We start from the raw sequence: 12,341 nt of genomic DNA, 5'->3' as shown, positions 1-12,341 counted from the left end.
ACTGTCTATGTTTGAACCATTCCTGTGACACTAGCTATGGATTCCGATGCTTCACTTCAGGTTTACTGTATCCCTTGGACCTTCTTATTGACGATGAAACACAGAAATTGCATCGGAATTAAATAGAAAAGCACATTGCCGACTTAAGTACCTGACGACTGACTCTTCTTACTGTCTTTGGTTTGAACCATTCCTGTGACACTAGTTATAGATTCCGATGCTTCACTTCAGGTTTACTGTATCCCTTGGACCTTCTTGTTGACGATGAAACACAGAAATTGCATCGGAATTAAACACAAAAGGCACAATGCCGACTTAAGTACAAGAAGACTGACTCTTCTTACTGTCTATGTTTTGAACCATTCCTTTGACACTAGTTATACATTCCGATGCTTCACTTCAGGTTTACTGTATCCCTTGGACCTTCTTATTGACGGTGAAACACAGAAATTGCATCGGAATTAAACACAAAATGCACAATGCCGACTTAAGTTCAAAATGACTGACACTTCTTACTGATTATGATTTGAACCATTCCTGTGACACTAGTTATAGATTCCGATGATTCACTTCAGGTTTACTGTATCCCTCTGACCTTCTTATTGACGATGAAACACAGAAATTGCATCGGAATTGAATACAAAAGGCACAATGCCAATATAAGTACAAGAAGGCTGACTCTTTTTACTGACTATGCTTTGAACCATTCCTGTGACACTAGTTATAGATTCGGATGCTTCACTTCAAGTATACTGTATCCTTCTGACCTTCTTATTGAAGATGAAACACACAAATTGCATCGGAACTAAATACAAAAGGAACAATGCGGACTTAGTACAAGAAGACTGACTCTTCTTACTGACTATGTTTTGAACCATTCCTGTGACACTAGTTTTAGATACCGATGCTTAACTTCAGGTTTACTGTATCCCTTGGAACTTCTTATTGACGATGAAACACAGAAATTGCGTCGCAATTAAATACAAAACTCACAATGCCGACTTAAGTACAAGAAGACTGACTCTTCCTACTGTCAATTTTATGAACCATTCCTGTGACACTACTTATAGATTCCGATGCTTCACTTCAGGTTTACTGTTTCCCTCTGATCTTGTTATTGACGATGAAACACAGAAATTGCATCGGAATTAAATACAAAAGGCACAATGCCGACTTAAGTACAAGAAGACTGACTCTACTTACTGTCTATGTTTTGAACCATTCCTGTGACACTAGAAATAGATTCCGATGATTCATTTCAGGTTTACTGTATCCCTTGGACCTTCTTATTGACGATGAAACTCAGATATTGCATCGGAATTAAACACAAATGGCACAATGCCGACTTAAGTTCAAAATGACTGACACTTCTTACTAACTATGTTTTGAACCATTCCTGTGACACTAGTTATAGATTCCGATGATTAACTTCAGGATTACTGTATCCCTCTGACCTTCTTACTGACGATGAAACACAGAAATTGCATCGGAATTGAATACAAAAGGCACAATGCCGACTTAAGTACAAGAAGACTGACTCTTTTTACTGACAATGTTTTGAACCATTTCTGTGACACTAGTTATAGAGTCCGATGCTTCACTTCAGGTTTACTGTATCCCTTGGACATTATTATTGACGATCAATCACAGAAATTGCATCGGAATTAAATACAAAAGGCACAATGCCGACTTAAGTACACGTAGACTGACTCTTCTTACTGTCTATGTTTTGAACCATTACTGTGACAGTAGTTATAGATTCCGATGCTTCACTCCAGGTTTACTGTATCCCTTGGCCCTTCTTATTGACGATGAGACACAGAAATTGTATCGGAATTAAATACAAAAGGCACAATGCCGACATAAGTACATGAAGACTGACTCTTCTTACTGACTATGTTTTGAACCATTCCTGTGACACTAGTTTTAGATTCCCATGCTTCAGTTCAGGTTTTTGTATCCCTTGGACCTTCTTATTGACGATGAAAAACAGAAATTTTAGCGGAGTTTATTACAAAAGGCAAAATGCCGACTTAAGTACATGAAGACTGACTCTTCTTGCTGTCTATATTTTGAACCATTCCTGTGACACTAGTTATAGATTCCGATGCTACACTCCAGGTTTACTGTATCCCTTGGACCATCTTATTGATGATGAAACACACAAATTGCATCGGAATTAAATACAAAAGGCACAATGACGACTTAAGTACAAGAAGACTGCCTCTTCCTACTGACTATGTTTTGAACCATTCCTGTGACACTAGCTATAGATTCCGATGCTTCAATTCAGGTTTACTGTATCCCTTGGATATTCTTATTGACGATGAAACACAGAAATTTCATCGGAATTAAATAGAAAAGCACATTGCCGGCTTAAGTACAAGACGACTGACTTTTCTTACTGTCTATGTTTTGAACCATTCCTGTGACACTAGTTATAGATTCCGATGCTTCACTTCAGGTTTACTGTATCCCTTGGACCTTCTTATTGACGATGAAACAAAGAAATTGCATCGGAATTGAATACAAAAGGCACAATGCCGACTTAAGTACAAGAAGACTGACTCTTCCTACTGGCTATGTTTTGAACCGTTCCTGTGACACTAGTTATAGATTCCGATGCTTCTCTTCAGGTTTACTGTATCCCTCTGCCCTTCGTATTGACGATGAAACACAGAAATTGCATCGCAATTAAATTCAAAAGGCACAATGCGGACTTAGTACAAGAAGACAGACTCTTCTTACTGACTATGTTTTGAACCATTCCTGTGACACTAGTTTTAGATTCCGATGCTTCACTTCAGGTTTTCTGTATCCCCTGGAACTTCTTATTGACGATGAAACACAGAAATTGCATCGGAATTAAGTAGAAAAGGCACAATGCCGACTTAAGTACAAGAAGACTGACTCTTCTTACTGTCTATGTTTTGAAACATTCCTGTGACACTAGTTATAGATTCCGATTCTTCACTTCATGTTTACTGTATTCCTTGGAACTTCTTATTGACGATGAAACACAGAAATTGCATCGGAATTAAATACAAAAAGCACAATACCGACTTAAGTACAAGAAGACTGACTCTTCTTACTGTCTATGTTTTGAACCATTCCTGTGACACTAGTTATAGATTCCGATGCTTCACTTCTGGTTTACTGTATACCTCGGACCTTCTTATTGTCGATGAAACACAGAAATTGCATGGGAATTAAAAACAAAAGGCACAAAGCCGACTTAAGTACAAGAAGACTGACTCTTCCTACTGTCAATGTTTTGATCCATTCCTGTGACACTAGTTATAGATTCCGATGCTTCACTTCAGGTTTACTGTATCCCTCTGATCTTGTTATTGACGATGAAACACAGAAATTGCATAGGAATTAAATACAAAAGGCACAATGCCGACTTAAGTACATGAAGACTGACTCTTCTTACTGGCTATGTTTTGAACCATTCCTGTGACACTAGTTATAGATTCCGAAGCTTCACTTCAGGTTTACTGTATCCCTTGGACCATCTTATTGACGATGAAACACAGAAATTGCATCGGAATTAAACACAAAATGCACAATGCCGACTTAAGTTCAAAATGACTGATACTTCTTACTGACTATGTTTTGAACCATTCCTGTGGCACTAGTTATAGATTCCGATGATTCACTTCAGGTTTACTGTATCCCTCTGACCTTCTTATTGACGATGAAACACAGAAATTGCATCGGAATTGAATACAAAAGGCACAATGCCGACTTAAGTACAAGAAGGCTGACTCTTTTTACTGACTATGTTTTGAACCATTCCTGTGACACTAGTTATTGATTCCGATGCTTCACTTCAGGTTTACTGTATCCCTTGGAACTTCTTATTGACGATGAAACACAGAAATTGCATCGGAATTAAATACAAAAGGCACAATGCCGACTTAAGTACAAGAAGACTGACTCTTCCTACTGTCTATGTTTTGAACCGTTCCTGTGACACTTGTTATAGATTCCGATGCTTCACTTCAGGTTTACTGTATCCCTCTGCCCTTCGTATTGGCGATGAAACACAGAAATTGCATCGCAATTAAATAGAAAAGGCACAATGCCGACTTAAGTACAAGAAGACTGACTTTTCTTACTGTCTATGTTTTGAACAATTCCTGTGACACTAGTTATAGATTCTGATGCTTCACTTCAGGTTTACTGTATCCCTTGGACCTTCTTATTGACGATGAAACACAGAAATTGCATCGGAATTAAATACAAAAGGCACAATGCCGACTTAAGTACAAGAAGACTGACTCTTCCTACTGTCTATGCTTTGAACCGTTCCTGTGACACTAGTTATAGGTTCCGATGCTTCACTTCAGGTTTACTGTATCCCTCTGCCCTTCGTATTGGCGATGAAACACAGAAATTGCATCGCAATTAAATACAAGAGGCACAATGCGGACTTAGTACAAGAAGACAGACTCATCTTACTGACTATGTTTTGAACCATTCCTGTGACACTAGTTTTAGATTCCGATGCTTCACTTCAGGTTTACTGTATCCCCTGGACTTCTTATTGACGATGAAACACAGAAATTGCATCGGAATTAAATAGAAAAGGCACAATGCCGACTTAAGTACAAGAAGACTGACTCTTCTTACTGTCTATGTTTTGAAACATTCCTGTGACACTAGTTATAGATTCCGATGCTTCACTTCAGGTTTACTGTATTTCTTGGACCTTCTTATTGACGATGAAACACAGAAATTGCATCGGAATTAAATACAAAAGGCACAATACCATCTTCAGTACAAGAAGACTGACTCTTCTTACTGTCTATGTTATGAACTATTCCTGTGACACTAGTTACAGATTCCGATGCTTCACTTCTGGTTTACTGTATCCCTTGGACCTTCTTATTGTCGATGAAACACAGAAATTGCATCGGAATTAAATACAAAAGGCACAAAGCCGACTTAAGTACAAGAAGACTGACTCTTCCTACTGTCAATGTTTTGAGCAATTCCTGTGACACTAGTTATAGATTCCGATGCTTCACTTCAGGTTTACTGTATCCCTCTGATCTTGTTATTGACGATGAAACACAGAAATTGCATCGGAATTAAATACAAAAGGCACAATGCCGACTTAAGTACATGAAGACTGACTCTTCTTAATGTCTATGTTTTGAACCATTCCTGTGACACTAGTTATACATTCCGATGCTTCACTTCATGTTTACTGTATCCCTTGGACCTTCTTATTGACGATGAAACACAGAAATTGCATCGGAATTAAACACAAAATGCACAATGCCGACTTAAGTTCAAATTGACTTACACTTCTTACTGACTATGATTTGAACCATTCCTGTGGCACTAGTTATAGATTCCGATGATTCACTTCAGGTTTACTGTATCCCTCTGACCTTATTGACGATGAAACACAGAAATTGCATCGGAATTGAATACAAAAGGCACAATGCCGACTTAAGTACAAGAAGGCTGACTCTTTTTACTATGTTTTGAACCATTCCTGTGACACTAGTTACAGATTCGGATGCTTCACTTCAGGTATACTGTATCCCTCTGACATTCTTATTGACGATGAAACACACAAATTGCATCGGAATTAAATACAAAAGGCACAATGCCGACTTAAGTACAAGAAGACTGACTCTTCTTACTGTCTATGTTTTGAACCATTCCTGTGACACTAGTTATAGATTCCGATGCTTCACTTCAGGTTTACTGTATCCCTTGGACCTTCTTATTGACGATGAAACACAGAAATTGCATCGGAATTAAACACAAAATGCACAATGCCGACTTAAGTTCAAAATGACTGACACTTCTTACTGACTATGTTTTGAACCATTCCTGCGACACTAGTTATAGATTCGGATGCTTCACTTCAGGTATACTCTATCCCTCTGACCTTCTTATTGACGATGAATCACAGAAATGGCATCGGAATTAAATACAAAAGGCACAATGCGGACTTAGTACAAGAAGACTGACTCTTCTTACTGACTGTGTTTGAACCATTCCTGTGAAACTAGTTTTCGATTCCGATGCTTAACTTCAGGTTTACTGTATCCCTTGGAACTTCTTATTGACGATGAAACACATAAATTGCATCGGAGTTAAATAGAAAAGGCACAATGCCGACTTAAGTACAAGAAGACTGACTCTTCTTACTGTCTATGTTTTGAAACATTCCTGTGACACTAGTTATAGATTCCGATGCTTCACTTCAGGTTTACTGTATTTCTTGGACCTTCTTATTGACGATGAAACACAGAAATTGCATCGGAATTAAATACAAAAGGCACAATACCGACTTAAGTACAAGAAGACTGACTCTTCTTACTGTCTATGTTTGAACTATTCCTGTGACACTAGTAATGGATTCCGATGCATCACTTCAGGTTTACTGTATCCCTTGGAGCTTCTTATTGACGACGAAAAACAGAAATTGCATCGTAGTTTATTATAAAAGGCAAAATGCCGACTTAAGTACATGAAGACTGACTCTTCTTAATGTCTATATTTTGAACCATTCCAGTGACACTAGTTATAGATTCCGATGCTACACTCCAGGTTTACTGTATCCCTTGGACGATCTTATTGACGATGAAACACACAAATTACATCGGAATTAAATACAAAAGGCACAATGACGACTTAAGTACAAGAAGACTGACTCTTCCTACTGTCTATGTTTTGAAACGTTCCTGTGACACTAGTTATAGATTCCGATGCTTCACTTCAGGTTTACTGTATCCCTCTGCCCTTCGTATTGACGATGAAACACAGAAATTGCATCGCAATTAAATACAAGAGGCACAATGCGGACTTAGTACAAGAAGACAGACTCTTCTTACTGACTATGTTTTGAACCATATTTGTGACACTAGTTTTAGATTCCGATGCTTCACTTCAGGTTTACTGTATCCCCTGGAACTTCTTATTGACGATGAAACGCAGAAATTGCATCGGAATTAAATTGAAAAGGCACAATGCCGACTTAAGTACAAGAAGACTGACTCTTCTTACTGTCTATGTTTTGAAACATTCCTGTGACACTAGTTATAGATTCCGATGCTTCACTTCAGGTTTACTGTATTTCTTGAACCTTCTTATTGACGATGAAACACAGATATTGCATCGGAATTAAATACAAAAGGCACATTACCGACTTAAGTACAAGAAGACTGACTCTTCTTACTGTCTATGTTATGAACTATTCCTGTGACACTAGTTATAGATTCCGATGGTTCACTTCTGGTTTACTGTATCCCTTGGACCTTCTTATTGTCGATGAAACACAGAAATTGCATCGGAATTAAATACAAAAGGCAAAAAGCCGACTTAAGTACAAGAAGACTGACTCTTCCTACTGTCAATGTTTTGAGCCATTCCTGTGACACTAGTTATAGATTCCGATGCTTGACTTCAGGTTTACTGTATCCCTCTGATCTTGTTATTGACGATGAAACACAGAAATTGCATCGGAATTAAATACAAAAGGCACAATGCCGACTTAAGTACATGAAGACTGACTCTTCTTACTGTCTATGTTTTGAACCATTCCTGTGACACTAGTTATAGATTCCGATGCTTCACTTCATGTTTACTGTATCCCTTGGACCTTCTTATTGACGATGAAACACAGAAATTGCATCGGAATTAAACACAAAATGCACAATGCCGACTTAAGTTCAAATTGACTTACACTTCTTACTAACTATGTATTGAACCATTCCTGTGGCACCTGTTATAGATTCCGATGATTCACTTCAGGTTTACTGTATCCCTCTGACTTTCTTATTGACGATGAAACACAGAAATTGCATCGGAATTGAATACAAAAGGCACAATGCCGACTTAAGTACAAGAAGGCTGACTCTTTTTACTATGTTTTGAACCATTCCTGTGACACAAGTTACAGATTCGGATGCTTCACTTCAGGTACACTGTATCCCTCTGACATTCTTATTGACGATGAAACACACAAATTGCATCGGAATTAAATACAAAAGGCACAATGCCGACTTAAGTACAAGAAGACTGACTCTTCTTACTGTCTATGTTTTGAACCATTCCTGTGACACTAGTTATAGATTCCGATGCTTCACTTCAGGTTTACTGTATCCCTTGGACCTTCTTATTGACGATGAAACACAGAAATTGCATCGGAATTAAACACAAAATGCACAATGCCGACTTAAGTTCAAAATGACTGACACTTCTTACTGACTATGTTTTGAACCATTCCTGCGACACTAGTTATAGATTCAGATGCTTCACTTCAGGTATACTCTATCCCTCTGACCTTCTTATTGACGATGAAACACAGAAATGGCATCGGAATTAAATACAAAAGTCACAATGCGGACTTAGTACAAGAAGACTGACTCTTCTTACTGACTGTGTTTGAACCATTCCTGTGACACTAGTTTTCGATTCCGATGCTTAACTTCAGGTTTACTGTATCCCTTGGAACTTCTTATTGACGATGAAACACATAAATTGCATCGGAAATAAATAGAAAAGGCACAATGCCGACTTAAGTACAAGAAGACTGAGTCTTCTTACTGTCTATGTTTTGAAACATTCCTGTGACACTAGTTATAGATTCCGATGCTTCACTTCAGGTTTACTGTTTTTCTTGGACCTTCTTATTGACGATGAAACACAGAAATTGCATCGGATTTAAATACAAAAGGCACAATACCGACTTAAGTACAAGAAGAGTGACTCTTCTTACTGTCTATGTTTGAACTATTCCTGTGACACTAGTAATGGATTCCGATGCTTCACTTCAGGTTTACTGTATCCCTTGGAGCTTCTTATTGACGACGAAAAACAGAAATTGCATCGTAGTTTATTATAAAAGGCAAAATGCCGACTTAAGTACATGAAGACTGACTCTTCTTAATGTCTATATTTTGAACCATTCCAGTGACACTAGTTATAGATTCCGATGCTACACTCCAGGTTTACTGTATCCCTTGGACTATCTTATTGACGATGAAACACACAAATTACATCGGAATTAAATACAAAAGGCACAATGACGACTTAAGTACAAGAAGACTGACTCTTCCTACTGTCTATGTTTTGAACCTTTCCTGTGACACTAGTTATAGATTCCGATGCTTCACTTCAGGTTTACTGTATCCCTCTGCCCTTCGTATTGACGATGAAACACAGAAATTGCATCGCAATTAAATACAAGAGGCACAATGCGGACTTAGTACAAGAAGACAGACTCTTCTTACTGACTATGTTTTGAACCATATCTGTGACACTAGTTTTAGATTCCGATGCTTCACTTCAGGTTTACTGTATCCCCTGGAACTTCTTATTGACGATGAAACGCAGAAATTGCATCGGAATTAAACAGAAAAGGCACAATGCCGACTTAAGTACAAGAAGACTGACTCTTCTTACTGTCTATGTTATGAACTATTCCAGTGACACTAGTTATAGATTCCGATGCTTCACTTCTGGTTTACTGTATCCCTTGGACCTTCTTATTGTCGATGAAACACAGAAATTGCATCGGAATTAAATACAAAAGGCACAAAGCCGACTTAAGTACAAGAAGACTGACTCTTCCTACTGTCAATGTTTTGAGCCATTCCTGTGACACTAGTTATAGATTCCGATGCTTCACTTCAGGTTTACTGTATCCCTCTGATCTTGTTATTGACGATGAAACACAGAAATTGCATCGGAATTAAATACAAAAGGCACAATGCCGACTTAAGTACATGAAGACTGACTCTTCTTACTGTCTATGTTTTGAACCATTCCTGTGACACTAGTTATAGATTCCGATCCTTCACTTCATGTTTACTGTATCCATTGGACCTTCTTATTGACGATGAAACACAGAAATTGCATCGGAATTAAATACAAAAAGCACAATACCGACTTAAGTACAAGAAGACTGACTCTTCTTACTGTCTATGTTTTGAACCATTCCTGTGACACTAGTTATAGATTCCGATGCTTCACTTCTGGTTTACTGTATCCCTCGGACCTTCTTATTGTCGATGAAACACAGAAATTGCATGGGAATTAAAAACAAAAGGCACAAAGCCGACTTAAGTACAAGAAGACTGACTCTTCCTACTGTCAATGTTTTGATCCATTCCTGTGACACTAGTTATAGATTCCGATGCTTCACTTCAGGTTTACTGTATCCCTCTGATCTTGTTATTGACGATGAAACACAGAAATTGCATAGGAATTAAATACAAAAGGCACAATGCCGACTTAAGTACATGAAGACTGACTCTTCTTACTGGCTATGTTTTGAACCATTCCTGTGACACTAGTTATAGATTCCGAAGCTTCACTTCAGGTTTACTGTATCCGTTGGACCATCTTATTGACGATGAAACACAGAAATTGCATCGGAATTAAACACAAAATGCACAATGCCGACTTAAGTTCAAAATGACTGATACTTCTTACTGACTATGTTTTGAACCATTCCTGTGGCACTAGTTATAGATTCCGATGATTCACTTCAGGTTTACTGTATCCCTCTGACCTTCTTATTGACGATGAAACACAGAAATTGCATCGGAATTGAATACAAAAGGCACAATGCCGACTTAAGTACAAGAAGGCTGACTCTTTTTACTGACTATGTTTTGAACCATTCCTGTGACACTAGTTATTGATTCCGATGCTTCACTTCAGGTTTACTGTATCCCTTGGAACTTCTTATTGACGATGAAACACAGAAATTGCATCGGAATTAAATACAAAAGGCACAATGCCGACTTAAGTACAAGAAGACTGACTCTTCCTACTGTCTATGTTTTGAACCGTTCCTGTGACACTTGTTATAGATTCCGATGCTTCACTTCAGGTTTACTGTATCCCTCTGCCCTTCGTATTGGCGATGAAACACAGAAATTGCATCGCAATTAAATAGAAAAGGCACAATGCCGACTTAAGTACAAGAAGACTGACTTTTCTTACTGTCTATGTTTTGAACAATTCCTGTGACACTAGTTATAGATTCTGATGCTTCACTTCAGGTTTACTGTATCCCTTGGACCTTCTTTTTGACGATGAAACACAGAAATTGCATCGGAATTAAATACAAAAGGCACAATGCCGACTTAAGTACAAGAAGACTGACTCTTCCTACTGTTTATGCTTTGAACCGTTCCTGTGACACTAGTTATAGGTTCCGATGCTTCACTTCAGGTTTACTGTATCCCTCTGCCCTTCGTATTGGCGATGAAACACAGAAATTGCATCGCAATTAAATACAAGAGGCACAATGCGGACTTAGTACAAGAAGACAGACTCTTCTTACTGACTATGTTTTGAACCATTCCTGTGACACTAGTTTTAGATTCCGATGCTTCACTTCAGGTTTACTGTATCCCCTGGACTTCTTATTGACGATGAAACACAGAAATTGCATCGGAATTAAATAGAAAAGGCACAATGCCGACTTAAGTACAAGAAGACTGACTCTTCTTACTGTCTATGTTTTGAAACATTCCTGTGACACTAGTTATAGATTCCGATGCTTCACTTCAGGTTTACTGTATTTCTTGGACCTTCTTATTGACGATGAAACACAGAAATTGCATCGGAATTAAATACAAAAGGCACAATACCATCTTCAGTACAAGAAGACTGACTCTTCTTACTGCCTATGTTATGAACTATTCCTGTGACACTAGTTACAGATTCCGATGCTTCACTTCTGGTTTACTGTATCCCTTGGACCTTCTTATTGTCGATGAAACACAGAAATTGCATCGGAATTAAATACAAAAGGCACAAAGCCGACTTAAGTACAAGAAGACTGACTCTTCCTACTGTCAATGTTTTGAGCAATTCCTGTGACACTAGTTATAGATTCCGATGCTTCACTTCAGGTTTACTGTATCCCTCTGATCTTGTTATTGACGATGAAACACAGAAATTGCATCGGAATTAAATACAAAAGGCACAATGCCGACTTAAGTACATGAAGACTGACTCTTCTTACTGTCTATGTTTTGAACCATTCCTGTGACACTAGTTATACATTCCGATGCTTCACTTCATGTTTACTGTATCCCTTGGACCTTCTTATTGACGATGAAACACAGAAATTGCATCGGAATTAAACACAAAATGCACAATGCCGACTTAAGTTCAAATTGACTTACACTTCTTACTGACTATGATTTGAACCATTCCTGTGGCACTAGTTATAGATTCCGATGATTCACTTCAGGTTTACTGTATCCCTCTGACCTTATTGACGATGAAACACAGAAATTGCATCGGAATTGAATACAAAAGGCACAATGCCGACTTATGTACAAGAAGGC

The sequence above is a fragment of the Schistocerca serialis genome, chromosome 12 (assembly GCF_023864345.2).
Source record: "Schistocerca serialis cubense isolate TAMUIC-IGC-003099 chromosome 12, iqSchSeri2.2, whole genome shotgun sequence".
In the NCBI taxonomy this organism is placed as follows: Eukaryota; Metazoa; Arthropoda; class Insecta; order Orthoptera; family Acrididae; genus Schistocerca; species Schistocerca serialis.
Note: the sequence above shows the minus strand (reverse complement) of the source record.